Consider the following 20756-nt stretch of genomic DNA (forward strand, 5'->3'; position numbering starts at 1 on the left):
CAACGCTATATCATTTTTTTATCGAATTGATGCCAGAATTAGTTTTATCGCAAACGTTTTACCAGCACCTCCTGGCGCATCCAAAAAGAAAATTTCTCCAACGTTGTTATCGACACAGTGCATTATCGTATCATAAATGTCTTTTTGTTCCGACGTTAACTTGGAAATGTTATTTTGTACATACGACAATAGATCACTCGTACTGTAACTTTGTTCACGATCCAATTCTACACATGTCGAAACAGCAGCGATACGGTTAGGTGAAGGCATTCCCAAATCCTGAAGAGGTTTGTTTGCCATACGTACGCACAAATCTTCTATAATAACTAAAGTGTAGTTATAAATTTCTGATGTAAAACCAAAAGGCATATCTGACGTCTCTAACTGTTTTCGATGGAGTATATCTTTGGACATTTTTGACTTATATTTTTCCCGTAACTCTGTAGGAGCTGATGGAGAGCAAGTTGTTAAAATGATGCCAAACAATGCACGAATTTGACTTGGAGTTGACGTTTCGCACGCGTCATTGATGCAGTTATCCCAGTGTTGGTCATTCTCCAATAAATTCAGAGCTTGGCATGCACTACGGTAAGTGTCATGTATAGTACCGTTTACAGTTCTCAAATACTCAAAGGATGTCGGACCGGGTACATTCACCAAAAGCAGGCCTAGAAAGAAGCATTTATGTTGATTGGGGTGAACGGTGTAGAGTGTTCCTATCGTGGTATCTTTGAAGATGGTAGGTTGGCCGTCGACTTACTTACCCTGTTTTCGACGTTCAAATACTTTATTTTTAGTATTCCACGTGTAATGCGAAGGCACTTCAGTATACAGCAGTTTTCTTGCAAATGAATCATTTTTGCAAAGCGAAAAGAAAGCGGTTAACTTTGTATCCGGTAGATTCAGGGCTCTTTGTTGCACGTTGGTGTCCGAGAAATAAACACGTTGACCATTCTGTAAATGTAACGCTAAGTGAACAACAGCTGGACTACGTTCATGTATCGGAAATGAAAGAATTCGCCAAACAGCTTCATTACTGTTTATGTATCTTCCAGCCTGATATTGTACGATTTCGTCGCAAGCCAAATGGATTTCGGGCTGCAAGCCAAAAACTGCCATGTCACTGCCTTTGTTGACGTGTTTACATATGTATTTGATTGCCTTTATGGAGTTGGAGTATTCAACGTTTATGTGTGCATTAAATGTTTTTGATAATAATGGGGAATATGGAACAACCCACTGGTTATATACTTCGATGGTGTTACCGTTATGCTTCTTTATTATTGCTGTTTTACCGCCATCTTCAGTAGATCTTCTTCTATATTGTGGGTAACCATCATTGCCAGTAATTGTATTGGATACTAAAAGTCGAGGATATTGCTTTGTGCACCATCCTTTGGCCATGCATGGTGAATTTTCGTTCATTGCACCGCAAGGTCCATGTATCATATTTTTACAATAATATCATGTAACCCCTTATCGACATTTTCATCAGGTATTTCAGCGGAAATCACATCATCAATTTCGTTCGAAGTATTTTTCTTATGTAGCCAGATTAGTATATGTGCGTGTGGCAAACCACGTTTTTGCCATTCCACTGAGTACATCCAGCATCGCACTGACCCAAACACTTCAAGTTTTACTATGTAGTTTATCAGTGATTTCAACTTTTGCCGGAAGACACGGGCCGTAATGTTATGTCTATGAACCGCCGATTGTCCTTGAAGTAAAAGCTGCTGTATCTCGTCCCAAGATTGATTACATGTAAATGTAATAAATAAATCTTGACGACCATAGAGACGAACATACGCAATAGCATCTTAAGCATATTCATGCATATGACGGGGACTGCCAGCATATGACGAAGGTAAAATTGTTAATCTTCCAACGTTTGTGGTATTACCGTCATCTACAACTGCATCTCGCAAATGAATGGATTGTTCAGAGCGGAGCTTGGTCTGATTCAGGCGGATATATAGCAAACGTTCTGATTCAATTTTAGCATACATATCAACGACGTATTGGTGAAACAATTGACGGCATTTTAAAATATAATTTTCTTCATCCTGCCGAATCATTAGTCTATAGGAATAATAATGCATTGCACTGCATTTCTTATTCATTTCTTTGTTAGTGGCTGGATTCATCAATTTAATATTAAAGTGATAGCCGTCGGCTCCATCCCAAAAAATGATAGGATATTGTAGGGCATTGATGAGTTTCAGTAATTCTTAACAACTGAGCGTTTCGCTTATGAAGAATAATATCTCGAGGTAAAAACTGATGACCGACCGTAACGATTGCCGCTTCGTCGATAGTTGGAGCATTGTATCTACGCACATGTTGGCCAGGAGGCGTTTTGTCAGTGGAAATAACAATTTTATGCGTATCAGTAGGCATCAGATTGATGGCTGTTTTGAACAGACGTACTAATTAATTATTTTCGAGGAAAAGATGTTGCAATTGGGAAACGATTGTCCTTTCAACGTTGGGAGAAATTTCGCAACTTGCATTCAATTCAGAATTTCTTTCACTGATGAAGTACAATTGTAAAAATTTATGATTCTCGCCTGAGAATGGTAGAAGGGACCCTGCTCTATGATAAATTTGCCCTTTTACTTTGAAAGTAGACATAAATTGATCTGGATTTTCGATTTGGGCTCCAAACGACGTCATTTGGAAACATGAGTTATATTTTCTGATTTGTGATAAAAAACACTTAGATTCTGACGTAGTTCCAGTAAGTAAAGTCTTCAATGGCTCTGGTGGTGCAGCCAATAGAGGAAGTTTAACTTTTCCTGAGGCGCAACACATTCCCATTGTTTCACCATTGAATTTCAAGGCCTTGCAATAGGAACATATTTTAGACATAGTCCCGATTTGAACACATCTACTCAAGCTATAATCATCGACTGGGCTGTACCTGAATGCCAGGCGATAACGTTCAGGTTGCTCTGATTCCTCGGCACGCTTTCTTTTCTTACTTTCTCTATCAGCAGCAAGCCTGATTTCTTGCTGTTCTTGTGATTCCTCGGCACGCCTTCTTTTTTCACTTTCTCTTTTAGCAGCAAGTCTGGTTTCATGTTGCTCTGGTAGTTCCTCGGCACGCCTTCTTTTTTCACTTTCTCTTTTAGCAGCAAGTCTGGTTTCACGTTGCTCTGGTAGTTCCTCGGCACGCTTTCTGTTCTTTCTTTCTCTATCAGCCTCAAGCCTGTTTTGTTGCTGCTCTTTTGATTCCTCGGCACGCTTTCTTTTCTTGCTTTCTCTATCAGTAGCAAGTTTTTTGGCATAAACTCTTTGAGCATTTTCCTCAGCTGTTGCCGTTGTAAGTTCATCAGTCATTTTACAATTAAACATTAATAGATTTCTCCGTGAACGCATGTCTTAAATACCTTTAATGACGTCACCGTCATAACAAAAATGACGACAACTAACTTCATGACGTCACCCGACAGACCCACACAAACACAGACAACTTATTTTTATATAGATAGATAGATCGATAGATAGATAGATAGATAAGTTGTATGTGTGTTATGTCTGTCGAGTGACGTCATGTTTGTGTGTCAACTGACGTCATGTTTGTCGACTGACGAAATTAAAGACCTGGAAATCGGGACAAAAATGACGACCGGGACACCGGGACACCGGGACATAGGGAATATAAATGACGACCGGACATATAAATGAATATAAATGAACACTCAAAGAGAAAGCGACCGGGACACAAGGAATGTTCGATTAGCAATCCCCATCAACAAAGCACCGGGACACAAATTACGACCAGGACAAAGGGAATATAAATGACGACCGGGACACTCAAAGAGAAATTACAGACCAGGACACCGGGACACAAATGACGCCCGGGACACAAATGACGACCGAGACACCGGGACACAGGGAATACAAATGACGACCGTGACACTCAAAGAGAAATTACAGACTGGGACACCGGGACACAAATGACGACCGGGACACAGGGAATATAAATGACGACTGGGACACAGGGACACAACTACAATGGGAACGCCGGGGGGCACAGGTGGATATATAAATGACGACGGGGACACAGGGAATGTTCGATTAGCAATCACCATCAACAAAGCTCAAGGGCAATCATTAGAATAATGAGGTATAGATCTGAATACAGATTGTTTTCCCATGGACAATTATATGTTGCATGTTCAAGAGTCGGTAAACCTGACAATCTATTTATATGCACAGACAATGGGACAGCCAAGAATTTTGTATATTCGCAAGTTTTACGTAGTTAAAAACATATATACATATATCTATCTATATTCACAGGTGGGACACAGGGACACAACTACAATGGCGCGTAACTAATATGGCGCGTAACGAATTACACGCGGGGGGGGGCTTGGGGGGTGGCGCGAAGCGCCCCCACAAACTAGGTGTTGGGGTGGCGCTAAGCGCCACCCCAACAGCTAGTACGTAATAAAAATATACAAATATAGAATTTCGTTACTTAAGTTAATTCGTAAGTTACGTATATTTATTACTAATAAAAACGTTCGTAAAAAACAAGTTCTGGTTTAATCTGGTTTAATATGCAAATATCATTTTAATTATTCATGTGCGGTGAGCCAAAATCAAAACATGCATTAATTAAAAAACTTTCAGAAATTAAACACCAGCACAAACTACCGTTTTTCCAAAGTTTTTTCATTTTTTGGCCTTCTGATTTATTGGTCTTGAAAAAAAGGAACAGTCTGATATCTGACACTCACAGCAAGTCATTACTTTTTCTAAGAAAGTTAGTAATCTTTATGAGCTCTAAAAGTTGAGAATGCTGGATTGTTACCACCTCAGCAATTATGAAAAAGGACATCCCCCAATACTGACTTTTTTTCCTTTTTTCGCTTTAGACCCTTCGTAACACAGCAGTAGCTTTTACCAAAGATAAGAAAAGTTTAATTTTTCGTAACAATTTTCTACAATTTTGCTTGTTCTGTGGGAGTACACGAGTCGCTAGCTAAAAAACAAAAAAAATCTAGACGGTTTGTATTTTGAAGGTGTCCAAATAATTCTCACCCTCTCCCCTCCCCAAAAGAAAATAATTAGTGACACCATTGTCTTCATTTTATAATTAAAAAATGTTTTACAAAAGTTTAAATTATTTCTCATTGGATTCCCCTCCCCCACCTTTTTTTCAAAGCCTAACCCTGTAACTGGGGAGTTCTTAGTAAAAATAACTAAAGCGCGCATTAAAAGTAAATATTAAAGATTTTTAAGACATAAGAACTAGTTCTGAAAAACATGCATCTTGTTCCATGTACATCATATGTTTTTTTATTCCGTGGGTTATTTCTTCATATGAAATATTTTATTTCATCTTTATTGGGATAATGGGCACAAAAGCCTTGAGATGGAATGTTGGCTGAAAAAAGAGATGTAAAGATGAAAAAGGAAACGGATGGTAAAATACTGGGAATATGAACATGAGTGTTATAAGGAGAATTATCAAAATTTACTTCCCATCTTTCTATCTCTCTTTAAATTTGTGATGAATTACTAGCTGTGGCAACAGACCCTATATTATAGGGTGGGGTGGTTCCCCAATACTGAGTAAAGTCTAAATTACCAATCCATTCTTGATTTTTTAACATGCCAAAATTTTTTTTACGATAATAGCGTACGGCTGCATCAACATGATCTACAGCACTTCTAACCATGGTCTCCACCTCGCTCCTCCTTATTTCACAGTTTAACGCATTCTATGATTTTATTACGTTTTTCTTGTTTTTGTATGATCTACCACTCTAATCCTATTGGTACACATCCCTCCTCTTCTTTGTAAGATTTAATGTATTTTGGGTAATTTCTACCTTTTCTCCCTACGGTACCATTTGCTACTTAACAAACGATTTTCGAAAAATTATTGACTGTGGTCAAATTTTGCACTGAAATTTTTGAGTTGGATCCACTAATACATTGTCAACTTTTAGGTCTTACATTTTAATATTCTTCAGTTCCGGGAAAGTTTCTTTCAAATCTTCCTCGTGGTGTTTGGCATACTCATATTTCTCAATAAGAACTTACCCTTTCTGAATTTTAGCTTTAGGTTAAATCGTGACACTATCAGAGGGTGATGATTACTTTTAACATCAACTACCATTCCTGCATACCCTAATATCTTGCACTGATCCTGTCAGCCTTCGGTTTACAATAGAATAATTAATAATGTTGGTTGTCTTACCATCATGTGAATATAATATTAACTTATAGGCCATAATGTGGGAAAGCAATGCATTGGTTACAATTTGATTTTTTTTTTTTATATTAAATAAAAAAAAATAGTTTTTATGGCACTTGGTATTAACCAAGTGACATATAGCAATCGCCTATTCTGTTGGTCTGTCTGTCTGTCTGTCTGTCGGTCTGTCTGTCGGTCTCTCTGTCGGTCCCGGTTTTGCTACTTTAGGCACTTCCAGGTTAGCTAGGACAATGAAATTTGGCAAGCGTATCAGGGACCGGATCAGATTAAATTAGAAATAGTCGTTTTCTCGATTTGACCATCTGGGGGGATTGGGGGCCCGGTTAATTCGCAAAAAATAGAAAAAATTGAAGTATTTTTAACTTATGAGCGGGTGATTGGATCTTAATGAAATTCGATGTTTGGAATGATATTGTGTTTTAGAACTCTTATTTTAAATCCCGACTGGATCTGATGACATTGGGGGGGAGTTGGAGGAGGAAAACCTAAAGTCCCGGTTTTGCTACTTTAGGCACTTCCAGGTAAGCTAGGACGATGAAATTTGGCAAGCGTATCAGGGACCGGACTAGATTAAATTAGAAATAGTCGTTTTCCCGATTTGACCATCTGGGGGGGGAGTGGGGCCCGGTTAATTCGTAAAAAATAGAAAAAATGAAGTATTTTCAACTTATGAGCGGGTGATTGGATCTTAATGAAATTTGACATGATATTGTGTCTCAGAGCTCTTATTTTAAATCCCGACCGGGTCTGATGACATTGGGGGGAGTTGGAGGGGGGAAACCTAAAATCTTGGAAAACACTTAGAGTGGAGGGATCGGGATGAAACTCGATGGGAAAAATAAGCGCAAGTCCCAGATACATGATTGACATAATCGGAACTGATTCGCTCTCTTTGGGGTAGTGGGGGGGGGGGAGTAATTCTTAAAAATTAGAAAAATGAGGTATTTTCAACTTACGAACGGGTGATCGGATCTCAATGAAATTTGATGTTTAGAAGGATATCGTGTCTTAGAGCTCTTATTTTAAATCCCGACCGGATCTGGTGATGGGGGTGGGGAGTTGAGAGGGGGAAAACCTAAAACTTGGAAAACACTTAGAGTGGAGGGATCGGGATGAAACATGGTGGGAAAAATAAACACAAGTTCTAGATAGATGATTGACATAAACGGAACGGATCCGCTCTCTTTGGGGTAGTTGGGGGGGGGTTATTTTTGAAAAAAAAATGAGGTATTTTTAACATACGAACGGGTGATCGGATCTCAATGAAATTTGATATTTGGAAGGATATCGTGGCTCAGAGCTCTTATTTTAAACCCGACCGGATCTGGTGACATTTGGGGGGGGGGGAGTTGGGAGGGCGAAACCTAAAACTTGGAAAACACCTAGAGTGGAGGGATCGGGATGAAACTTGGTGGGGAAAAAACACGAGCCCTAGATACTTGATTGACATTACCAGAACGGATCCGCTCTCTTTGGGGTAGTTGGGGGGGGGGGGTGATTCTGAAAAATTAGAAAAAAGAAAGTATTTTTAACTTACGAACGGGTGATTGGATCTCCATAAAATTTGATATTAGAAGGATATCGTTTCTCAAAGCTCTTATTTTAAATCCTGACCGGATCCTGTGACACTGGGGGAAGTTTGGGTTGGGGAAACCTAAAATGATGGAAAACGCTTAGATTGGAGGGATTGGGATGAAACTTGGTTGGAAAAATAAGCAGAAGTCTTGCATACGTGATTTACATAATTGGAACGTATCCATTCAATTGCGGGGGAGGGGGGGGGGGGTAATTCTGAAAAATAACAAAAAATGACGTATTTTTAACTTACGAAGGAGTGATCGGATCTTCATGAAACATCATATTTAGAAGTATCTCGTAACTCAGATCTCTTATTTTAAATCTCAGCCGGATCCAGCGAAATTGGAGGGGGGCAGTTGAGGGGAACCAGAAATCTTAGAAAATACTTAAGAGGTGCGATCAGGATGAAACTGGATGGGAAGAATCGAAACCTGTCTAAGATACGTGACTGACATAACTGAACCGGATCTGCTCTCTTCGGTGGAGTTGAGGGGGGGGGATAATTTTGAAAATTGAGGCATTTGTAACTTACGAAAGGGTGACCAGATCTTAATCAAATTTGATATTTAGAATGATCTTGCGCTTTAAAGCTCTAATTTTAAATTCCGACAAGATCCTGTGACATTCGGGGGAGTTGGAGGGGGAAACCGGAATTCTTGGAAAACGTGAAAATTGGGGTATTTTTATTTTACGAACAGGTGATCGGATCGTAATGAAATTTGATATTTAGAAGGAATTCATGTCTCAGAGCTCTTATTTCAAATCCCGACCAGATCTTTTGACATTAGGAGGAGTTGGAGGGGGAAATCTTGGAGAAACACTTGGAGTGTAGGAATCAGGATGAAGCTTGGTGGATAGAATAAATAAATGTCCTTGATACGTGATTGACTGAACCATACTGGATTCGCTCTCTTTGGGGGAGTTGAGGGGAGGGGTTCAGTGATTTGGCGATTTTGGTGCTTCTGGACGTGCTAAGACGATGAAAATTGGTAGGTGTGTCAGGGAGCTGCACAATTTGACTTGATACAGTCGTTTTCCCAAATTCGACCATCGGGGGGGGGGGGCAAAAGGGAGAGGAAAAATTAGAAAAAATTAGGTATTTATAACTTACGAGTGGGTGATCTGATCTTAATGAATTTTGATCTTATTTGAATCTTATTAATGAATCTTATTTTAAATCTTGACCGCCATTAAGCCTCTTATTTTCCTTTTTAAATCAATCTATTGATTCTTAGAATTTAGCTAGAGCTCATACCATATGATCTCTTGGCTCTTAGCTCTTCTCGCCTCGTCACAAGTGCCATATGAGCTCTTAGCTCTTGTTTAACTGAAAGTAAGGAGAAACATTAAAAATTAAAACGAGCAGAAATTACTTTGTATATGAAAGGGGCTGTTCCCTCTTCAATGCCCCGCTCTTTACGCTAAAGTTTGACTCTTTCTCTCAACTCTACTTTTTAAAATAGTAAAACACCAAAACAGTAAACAGTAAAACAGTAATCCCCCTGAAAGTGTCTGTACACTTTCCAATTTCTGTTACTATGTGTAAACACTGGTGAAAGTTGGTAACTTGCAGCCCCTCCCATGGGGACAGTGGGGAGTAAGTCGTCCCAAAAGCCATAGTTTTTTGTTTTTTGAATATGCTGAGCAAAATGACTATCTCAGAATTTTGATTTCGTGACTTTGTAAAAACAACGAGCGTGGGAGGGGGCCTAGATGCCCTCCTATTTTTCGGTCACTTAAAAATGGCACCAGAACTTTTAATTTCCGTTAGAATGAGCCGTCTCGCGACGTTCTAGGACCACAGGGTCGACATGATCACCCCTGGGAAAAAAAACCAAAAAAAACAAAAAAAAAACAAACAAATAAACACACATCCGTGATCAGTCTTGTGGCAAAAAATACAAAACTCCACATTATTGTAGATCGGAGCTTGAAACATCTAGAAGAGCTCTCTAATACGCTGAATCTGAAGATGTGATTTTTCGTTAAGACTCTATGACGTTTAAGGGGTGTTTCCCCCTATTTTCTAAAATTATGCAAATTTTCTCAGGCTCGTAACTTTCGATAGGTATGATTAAACATGATGAAACTTATATATTTAAACTCAGCATTAAAATTTAATTCTTTTGATGTAACTATTGGTATCAAAATTCAATTTTTTAGAGTTTCGGTTACTATTGAGCCGGGTCGCTCCTTACTACAGTTCGTTACCATAAACCGTGTGATAAATTGGTAACAGTCAATAATCATTGCAATTTCTTTTTGTTCACCAAATTTACCCAGGCTAGAAACCTGTTTTCCTTATTTGTATCAGCATGGAAATTAAAATTCCACAATAAAAAACAATTTTTATGCTAGGGATCATGTCTATTTTTTTTCTGAAGTTATAATTAAAAATTATCTGAGTAACTACAATCTACGCTTTTCGGTTCTGTGTGGGCATAATCTATTATGGCTGATATCTTGCACTTTTCTGTCCCAAATTGAGCAACTAGCATTCTATGACTAATACCTTCGCAGTCTCAGCAAGATTTAAGGATTTAGTTGATCATTATAAGCCCTAATACCCGTTAATGCACCTAACCTTTCCGGCATGAATCAATAATCTCTATATCACATAGTTTTGTGTTTTCTATTCTTTGGATGTAAGTTGCCGAAACTCCCAATAAGCGCAGTTCAAAATCTCCGGATTCATCAGTCAAATGTCAATATGATAGGCAGCTGTTTTATAACTTTCTAATATTCCAATTTGCAATTTTCACATTATTTCAATCATCAAAATTGTATGTCCTCTGTAAAGATAATACTACTAGCCAGTATAAGACAGGGACAAGTACGTCTTCTAATATCTAGAAAAAGCAATAAAGCGAGATTAAATCCAAACAACAGGTTTTGGTAAATCCTAAACAACGGGACCTCATTTACGAATGAAAGCTTTGTTAAATCATAGTTCTATCTTGTTAGTGGCGTGATTTCCACGTTCGGCTATGCTCTTTTATCAAGAAAAGTAGAAATCGTGCACAGGCAATCTCAAGCCTTTTACCTCAGACTCGTTATATTACCATGCCTATAAATATTTAACTATTTTCGAGGAAGCAGCCTATGATAAATAACTTAGCTAAAAAAAATTTTGATGGCCAAAAAAGCTCACCAAAATGAAAAAACTTGTTAAGTAAAAAATATAGTGAAAAGGCTCTGTCGTTTTCTAAGCTATAATTGCCTCAAGAGACGTTGCTCCTCTTTAACTTGCAGTGCCGTTGTCAGTCACGGTACTGATTTGGCATTCTTGAAAAGTCTACCTGGACGCCACTAGGAGGCCACACAAGGAGTATTTGTCGTAGTTCCAAAATTTTGAAACTTCTCTAAGAACATATTGAAAAAAAAAAAAATAGTCACACTGGAAAATTCTTACGAATCTAGCGCATTCCACCAAAAACCGAAAATGCTCTAAGAAAAACAATGAAAACGCTGAAGAATTTTTAATCGTACTATTTGTAGACTATTATTGAAGAAATAGAATCATTTCATTCTTATTAGTTTTGTCCTCAAATTTATTTGTTTTTTAGTAAGAAAGTAGAACAATGATATCTGATCAAATTGGGGACTCTTCTTCCGAGTCCCAAGGTTCAGGAGTTTCGTTGTTCTTTCATAAACTGTCACAGGTGACTGATTTTCTTAGTTTACCATTGGTTTCTTGAACTAGTCTAACTTATCAATAATTAGGGTAGGTTATTATTATTAGGAAGTTTAGAGCACATCTACTAAATCTTATTTGAACGTTTAAAAATCTGGTAACTGCCTAAGTTAGTGACTTTTGATTGGAACATGTTAAAAAGATAAGATTAGTGTCATTATAGCCTAGTCCTTATTTTAGCCCATGTTTAGTATATATGCATTTTGTTAGTTAATAGCATCACCAGGTAAAAGCAGCTCTTTTGAAGTAAATTCTATACAACAATTAGAATAGGCCTAGCCTAATGCCACTAGTTCTTGCATTTATGTTTCCCTTTTGTTTGATTTTTATAACCTTGATCAGCCTAGTTTTGTTTACAAAACTTTAATAATTTATAGCAAGTTTTGGTAAAATTCTAGTTAATTGACTTCTTGCTATCTTGGAAATGGTTTAGGTTAGGAAAATGAAACTTTCAGGGATGGGTCTACAGGCTAAAGTATGTCCTGGGAAGGTATTTTAAAGTACCCACCTTCACTCCTTCTCCCTCTAGAGGGCCCTGCAATTTGTCTACATGACAGGTCTATACCTATTGCAATTTTGACAAAACAACATTTTACCTTAATTCTCAGTTACTATTTGCTTTTTCTCTGCCTTGAGCTCTGAAAATGCAATACCTGTTATTTGAGTAGAATTTTGAGCCATATCAATGTTTTTTTTCAAAATTTAGGAAATGTATTTGTATATCTTTAAAACCTTATAAAATGGGATTAAGCAAAGTTATGAAGCTGAAGTGTCTAAAGATTCATTATTTTATGTTATTTCCAAATATCAAATTAAGATTTTTACAATGCACTGCTCCTTCATTATGGTTAACAAGCACATTTTATCTGTTAAATACTCTAAACAGTAAAAAATAAATAAGTACTTCAATTTAGCAGTGAACATTCTGAGGTTGGCTATTATTGTTGGCAGATTTAAGGCATATATGATGAGTGTTATCTTGCTGTATTAAACTGCTTTGATTTTCAGATTTTGATAAACACAGCTTAAGGGATGAAGAAAAGAATTGTACCATAATAAATTATTGGGTAGCCTAGTATTTACATCTAATAATTTCATTACTTAAAAATGATATAAAATCATGCATGACAAAGGAAAGAAAGATGAAAATGTAATTATTTGAAAATTGCTGCATATTCTAAAGTAAAACTTTGTTTCTAGGATCTTTATTTTTCTATATATGCTACATCTATATCTTAAACTATTACAGGAGGGCTGTATATTATCATTAGTGCTATTATAAATAACACAAAAAACATAATTTAAGTAATGTAATGGTACTCGTCTTTCGACAGTGTTTCCCCCCAGAAGAGATGCTCTTCTCCAGTGAAAGCCAATACACTGCTGACCCTCTCCCCTCCCCAATGACAGTAGATATAGTCATAGGATATATAGAAAACTAAAAGGAAGCAATGTAATTCTTACTTAGTAATCAGTAGCATATTTTCATTAATAAGATTACCACATTTCCTTCTATTGTTATTAGTATATCTAAATCATTTTTATATAGCATAGTTATCACTCAATTTTGTTGCAATGACATGTGCCTAATTTTAGTGGTCAGGAATTTAGCTACCCATTATATCATGTATCACAAGATCAAAAACAATGAAAAGATATATTATCAAGGGTTATATCTGGGACTATTGGGGAGAGGGATCAGATACAAATTTTACATTTGAAAAATGCACTGTTAATTGTACTATCTTTATTTTGTTAATATGTATCCTTCTTTGGAGCCAATAATATAGACTGTTGCCAGAAATCCTGTATGACAACTATTCATGAGGAAGAAACAACACAATAGTAAAAGAGTTGCACCACTAAATAAAAAGATTGCTTGGGTAATACCCCAAATACTTGAACACCTGATCTTGGACAAATATTTTAATTAAAATTATTGATTCATATAGAGGGATTTATAAGTATGGACAGTATGATGTAGATAGCTAGGGCTGACTGATGGTTGGAACTGGGTTAGTTAGGGTTGGCTGAGTACAAACTAGGAAAAACTTTTCTTTTACAGTTAAACTTAAACAAAAATTAACCTTATATCCCAGCATACATAAATACATTTATTTTGCTTCACAACAATCTCCCTAGATTGAATGTATCCATGCTAGAGTCGATCTATGATTTAGATACTTTGCTCTAACTTTTAAGATCCTGTGTCCAGGGTTAGGCAGCATATCCAAGTTTAGGCTCAAGCTTAAAGTGTGTTTCCATGATTAGGCTCCTCTATTTACTATCTGTTCATTTAAAATTGTTTGTGTTGTATATGGTCAAAATATTCAAGCTGATTTTATGCTTATTAGGAAAATTTAAATAAATCCAATGCTGTATTAGACAATTTACTTCTTTCTGTATTTCTCTCAATTCTACAGTCTTTCTGTATATTGGAACACTATTTCATGCACACACAAAAATCCATCATCAAATCCAAATTGACATTTGCAAAATTATAATATATACAATTAACAACAATAATTGTTGACAAGTCAAAATTAATAATATATACAATTAAACAACTGTTAAAACTTAGAACAAACAGAAATTATTCTGTATATGAAAGGGTCTCTCCCTTCCTCAATGCCTTGCTCCTTATGCTAAAGTTTGGCTCTTTGTCACAACTCTACTTTTTAAAACAATAAAAACTTCAGCATAAATAGCATTGCATTGAGGATGGGACAGTCCCTTTCCATATACAGAATAATTTCTGTTTGTTTTAAGTTTAATGTTGTTCCTTACTTTCAGTTAAAAAAAAAACTTCTTAAAATTTAATTTCTGAACATTTTTCAACTAATGCAGTTTCAAAATTGGCTTACTGTACATGAAAAATTGAAACAAAATTTGCCTGTTAATTTTGGCAGATTCATACCAGATATAAACGGTTGCCCTCTCGTCAATACCTTGCTTTTGACACTAAAGCTGCTAGCAGTTTTGAAAAAGTTTCCTATTCTAATGGAACAGTCCCTGTGTTTTCATTTTAGTAAACAGTCAAACCTTAGCATAAAGAGTAAGGTATTGGGGGGGGGGCCCTTCCTATATGACATAGTTTCTGTTCGTTTTTCAAATAGTGCCAGTAAATCTGGCTCAACCTCTATGAAATGTACCCCTCTTCCTCACAGAAAACTCATTTGTGGAAATTTCATCCAACATAATTGCACCCCCCCCCCTATTAAATTCCCTCTTAAACAGTTCCATCCTTGCTGAGAATCCCTCCTCCCTGTAAAATTGCTTGTGGACAATTCACCCTGAAAAATTGTCCTCAGCATTATTTCATTTAAATAAGACTTAAATCTCTAATTGGTTTCTTGGTCACTCTAGAAATGCCCTCTTTCATGAGTTATTTCCCAGAAAACAAAACAGGCAGAAAAAGGCAGTCGATAATTCCCCCAGAACATCTCCACATAAGAAATTTGGCAGAGAGAATGTAAGAGAATTAAACAATATTGTATAATAGTTCAGTCACAACCCCCCAGTGTAACCTTTCCTCTGGAACATTAACATCCCAGAAATTTCCTTCCCCAGGGAAGATTCTCCCCCTAGAAATCCACCCCAAGCACACCCCCTCCCCCCAAAAATGGTTGTATAGTTCCCAATAGCAAAAACTATATGTTAACAATAAGCAAAGCTCACAACTGGCAGCCCTTCTCCTGGGGACTCTGGGCGGTCATTTTACATCTAAAGACATAGTTATTAGATTTTTTGACTATGCTGAGCAAAATGGCTATCTCAAAATTTTGATTGGCTGGCTTAAGAAAAAAAATGAGTTTGTGTGGGGCCCCTAGTTGCCCTCTAATTTTTTAGTCACTTAAAAAGGGCACTAGAACTTTTAATTTCTGTTTAAATGAGCCCTCTTGCTATATTCTAGGACCACTGGGTCAAAAAAAAACATGCATCCATGACTTTTATTCTAGCAAAAAATATGAAATTCCATATTTTTGCAGACAAGAGCTTGAAACCTCTACAGTAGGGTTCTCTGATATGCTGAATCTGATGGTGTGATTTTCATTAAAATTCTATGACTTTTAGGTGGTGTTCTCCCTTTTTGGAAAATAAAGCAAATATTCTCAGGCTTGTAACTTTTGATGGGTTAGACTAAACTTGATGAAACTTGTATAATTGAATTCAGCATAAAAATCTAATTCTTTTAATGTATCAATTGGTATCAAAATTCTGGAGTTTTTTTTTAAGAGTTTCAGTTACTATTGAGTGGGTTGCTCCTTACTTATGGTTTGTTAGCACAAATTGTTTAAATATTAATTGGTTTAAATTGTTTGTTTTATATATGGTTAAATATTCAAGCTGATCGTGTACCTATTAGTGAAATTTAGACAAATCCAATGCTGTGGTGAAGCTTTTCACTATCTAGTTTGTACAATGAAGGTTTTACAGTGATTTAACTGTTGAAGTGGCATTTAACTGTCTCTATTTTCAGTATTTTACCCTACAATGACAATTGTATCCCACTTATGATTAGGTTCAGATATATCCATATTCTGCATGCAAAAGTACAAGAAAACTATAATAATAACTTTCATACTTTATAATATACAGCAAGCTTCTATTTATCAGTTCATGATTCCTTCTCTTCTATTGACAGTTTTCAGTTGTTTTTTTTTTTCAATATGTATAACTTTGTAGTAACTGTTGTACTATGTGTACTATTTTGTTCTATTTGGTTACCTATCAACATTCTTTCCAAATATAATTATTGATATCCTAGTAATGTGAGAGATGAGGATCTAAAAAAAATAAAATGAAAATTAAAATAATAGAAAAAACTTAAATACAGAATAAAAATAAACGAAATGACTAAAATCAAAGAAATTCAACTCCATAAGCAAGCCACTCATCAATATCCACAACTAACAAAAACAATGCTCTTAATGAACATTAGCCTAAATATTAGCCAAATGACTGAGAAGGTAAAAATTCTTTGAAACAAACACAATCATCTACAAAGAAAGAAACCATGGTATATTACGTTGAATTTTATTCATTGTTTCTTTTCCACTAGATCTTTTGGATCTGAGAGGTTAAGGGCATGTGTGATTTTGTGGATGTGGAAATGACCAGTGCTGTATTTGGAGGGTGGGGCTCTAGGGCCTACCCCCCTGAAATCCCTAAAGAATTTTTTTAGAGTTTAATTTCTTGCTGTCAACCATCCCCTTGATATTTTGTCATATTGTTCAATAATATATTGGGAGCACTGCAAAGAAGTCAAATCTTTCCTATCTGCAAATTGTCTTTTCCCTTTATAGATCTGTCTAGATCCAACACTTTAAAAATTTCGCTTGTGTCCTTAGACAAGATTTATCAACCCTTCAGTCATTCCATCCTTTTGATCAAAGTCTCTGGAAGTATATTTCGTAGTTATTGTGATTATGTTTTGTAAACATTAAATTGTAATTTTTAAAAATGAGCTTAATGGTTATCTAACTGTTTGTTTTTCACAAATTGAAACATAAAAATAGAAGGGTTTGAATTTCTTTGGAAAGACGGGATGCCCCCTCCAGACCTCATTTTGCCGCCCCCATCCCCAACCTCATTTTGCCTCCTCAACTGAAATTTAGTTTCCGCAAAAAAATTGTCAAAACTAAGATAAGTCTGCATAATTCAAGCATCCAGAGAAACAGGTCAGTTTCCTTCAGTATATCTTTGCTCTTATGGTGCTATATGGACTATTTTTACTTTTTCACTGTCATTTTCACTTGATTTGGGGAAATTGGCTTCATCTTTGGCCCCCCCCCCCCCGAATTTTGATGTAACTATGCCACTGGATGAAATGAAGATGGACACAAGAACTAGAGTTACTGTGGGTGTTTTATAACTGCCAACTTTCTAATGTTATAACATAAACTGAAAAAGAAACAGCTTGTACAATCGTTGCTGGATTTTTATCCTTGTTGGATGAGAGAGAAGGATTGCTGTTGAGCCAAGTCACTCAAAACAAACTGTTGGACCATAGCTCCGTTTTCGTCTCCTGTCTTCCAGAGCCTTGCCCATTTTTTGAACCAAGCCTTTTCTCCTACAATCTGCAAAGAAAGGAGAACAGTGACTCTGAGGTCAGTTGCCCTGTCTCCTCTTGGAATTAGCATAAGAATCAAGTGAAATATGAAACTTGGCTTACAATTATGCAGTTGTGAAGGTTACAAGAACTGAAAACCCATTCTCGAAATAAAGGATATTAAATACATTTAGGGCTGAATTTCAATAAAACTCAAGGATATAAATTAGATAATTTTTTGCCTGAAGAAAAGGTGTCAGAACGCTTGTTTTAAGAAACAGTCAAATTAGCAAAAAGAAAAGAGGACTTAGAAGGAAGGCTTGTGGCCTTTTTAATTCAAAAAATGTAACTAGTGCTCTATTTTGTGTTTTAATCTCTAAGAAAGATTTAAATGCTTTAGTTCATAAATTTGAGAACTAAACTAACTTTTTAAGTTAAATTGCATAAGATATTATAATAAATTCTAAGCCAAAGCATTAATAATCCCTTTCATGAAACAGACCAACAGCCAGAAGATGCCTCACTCACTGCAACATATTCATCTTACTTGACATTGCTCTGGAGTCCTTCAAAAACCATGACCAGATTTCTGATGCTCAAAAGCTGCACTGAATATGTAGGCACTGGAAACTAGAAAAGGACTATGAATTTTCTGAAGTAGTTAAACAGAATGCCAAGGGTATGGTGAAAAACATCATTATTTTCAAAGTAGTTGGTTCCCAGAGTATTCATAGTTGGTGTTCAGCCCTTCAAAAACAGAGCATTCTGTTAACACTGCTTTCTATTTGCCAAATCTGAGACCAGTGAAGGCTCACATCAGATGCTTGGATGCCGCTATTTGAAACTGTATACTGGCCTTAAAGATGCGCTTACTGACTTCAAGTATCACAATGAAAGACATTATTCTATTACTGCAGTACAAAAATCTGTGATTTTATTAAAATACAAGAAACAAATAGCATTCCAATTGACCAGCAACGGAGTTTGAAAAATCAAGAGGGAAGGACAAATGTCATCCATTTCTATGAAAATCATCAAATAGAAAAGAAGTTTTAGTGCTTTGACAGTGCAAATGACTTGACTGGCGTAGGTCTTGCTAAGCAGATTATTAGACTGTGCTTGGAGTTTGGACTAGACATAAAAAATTTAGTTATAATTGGCTTTGTTGGGGGTAGTAATATATCTTGTTTTTTACAAGGGCACTCAAGCAGAAATATGAAAGTAGTATCCACTTGCCTTTTGCATGCATTGTGCTTCACAATGTTGGAACCTTACTTTGTGAAGGCCCCCAGACTGGACTCTGTTCTAATGCCAACTACTTAGTAGCAGCTATAACAGAGTTTAGCTTTATTTTCTTTCTGAGTCTTGTTGAAAAAATAAGTTCAATTCTGCTTTCAACTTCCATTTTTCATGGAAGGAAATATTTGCTCTACTTGCCTGCTGTAAGCATGTCGATATATTCAAGTCTGCATTAAAAGAGCTAGCAGATTATCCTTCTATTTATGGACAAGCAGTCCAGACGGCTGATAATGTAGGGATACCTGCAACAACAACAAGACATCATCATATTGCATTCCCCTCTTTATATACATCTCTTTTTTACATGGACTTTCGTCTTTGCCCCATACATTGAGCATCTATGTGAAGAACTCGATATGAGGTTTCTTAACCATCAAGCTACAGCATTTCAAATCCAAATTCATATCCCTCGTTTTATTGTTGATGCTGTATTAGCCAAGGTTTTGACAAAGCTGCAAAACTATGCAGTTCTTTTTTTCTCTGAGACTGGTCTCTTTGCTGAGTTGACTGTCTGACAAACCAAACGGAGGTCTGTAGGCGAGTCTAACCTACACAATAAAGTCTCTTAAACTCTTGGTGTGTGTGACAACTGCTTTTGTGCATTCACTTTTGATTGTATTCTCCACTGTCAGTGTTACCACAACTCTGCAGAGTGTTCATTTAGCACCCTTAAGCAGCTTAAAACATACCTTCGAAATCAGACTAGAGAGGGCAGGTTGAATGGTCTTGTTCGTATGTCTCAATCGAGATGTCAAGATAGATATTGACGATTAAAAAAAAAAAAAAAATCTCAGGAAAGATGAGTTTCTGTTTGTTTTACAAGTTCTTTGTTTTTGTCATTTACTTTTATTCAGTTTGTTTCATTCACATTTTTATTCACAAAACGTTAACATGTTTCTTTGGAACCTTTTCCTATGGCACTGAATAAGGAAAGTGGTTGTCGTCTTTGGTGGTTGTTGCTATTCTTTAGAAGACTCAATAGACCACAATGGTCTATATGTATGTCTATCTGTCCTGTATGTGCTACTGCACTGCTTATGTGATCACTAAGAAACTGTAGGAAGCTGTTGAAAACACTCTTGTGAAGGTTTCAGCTTTAGTCCCCCCCCCTTAAGGCCCTCTTAATACTTTTTGTGCTGACTGAAAGTACAGACCCCTCAACATAAATACTTGATAGTTTCTTCTGGTTATATTATTCACATTTTATAGATATTTTACCATAAAGGGTAAGTTGATTAAGAATTCTGTCATATAACACACTTCTGAAATTTTGAAGTTTCTTTGTCAGTAAATTCTCTGAATTTGGCATTGAACAATGTTGTTAATTTGGCATTTAACCTGATTTTTCAAAGATTACAATTTTAAAATACTATTATTATTTTACACATGGGAAAAATTTTTCCTGGCTGGGGGATTTCCATATTGCAAACTACTTCATTATCTTTTTCTGACTCTTTGTATATGTAATACAAATAAATTAATTAGGTAATTTATGTGAATATAGGGCAAAGGATAACTTTCTTTAGTGTCGGAATAACTCCTTTGTGGATAGCATGACATTTGAAAATAATCGATGTTCATGGTTATAGATTCAGTGCATTGTTGTGTTTTTCAGTTTATAAACATAAACCCCTCCATGGAGGAGTTTTCTGTTGAGTGGAAAATTTTCAAATAATTTAAATTTAAGAATTAAAAGGTTATTAATGCACAGGGGGACTTAATTCGTTATCAAATACCTTGTTAATTACGCAGAAGGGCGGGGGGATTTTCATTGCGAATTTTCCTTGAATTTCTTTAGATCGCATTAATGTGTGACGGGTACTATTATTTGGCTTTTAAGTTTCAGACAGTTCGTGGCTACGAACTATAAGCAAGGAGTTACTTGACTCAATAGT

Source organism: Artemia franciscana, chromosome 4 (genome assembly GCF_032884065.1).
Source record: "Artemia franciscana chromosome 4, ASM3288406v1, whole genome shotgun sequence".
NCBI classification, from domain to species: Eukaryota; Metazoa; Arthropoda; class Branchiopoda; order Anostraca; family Artemiidae; genus Artemia; species Artemia franciscana.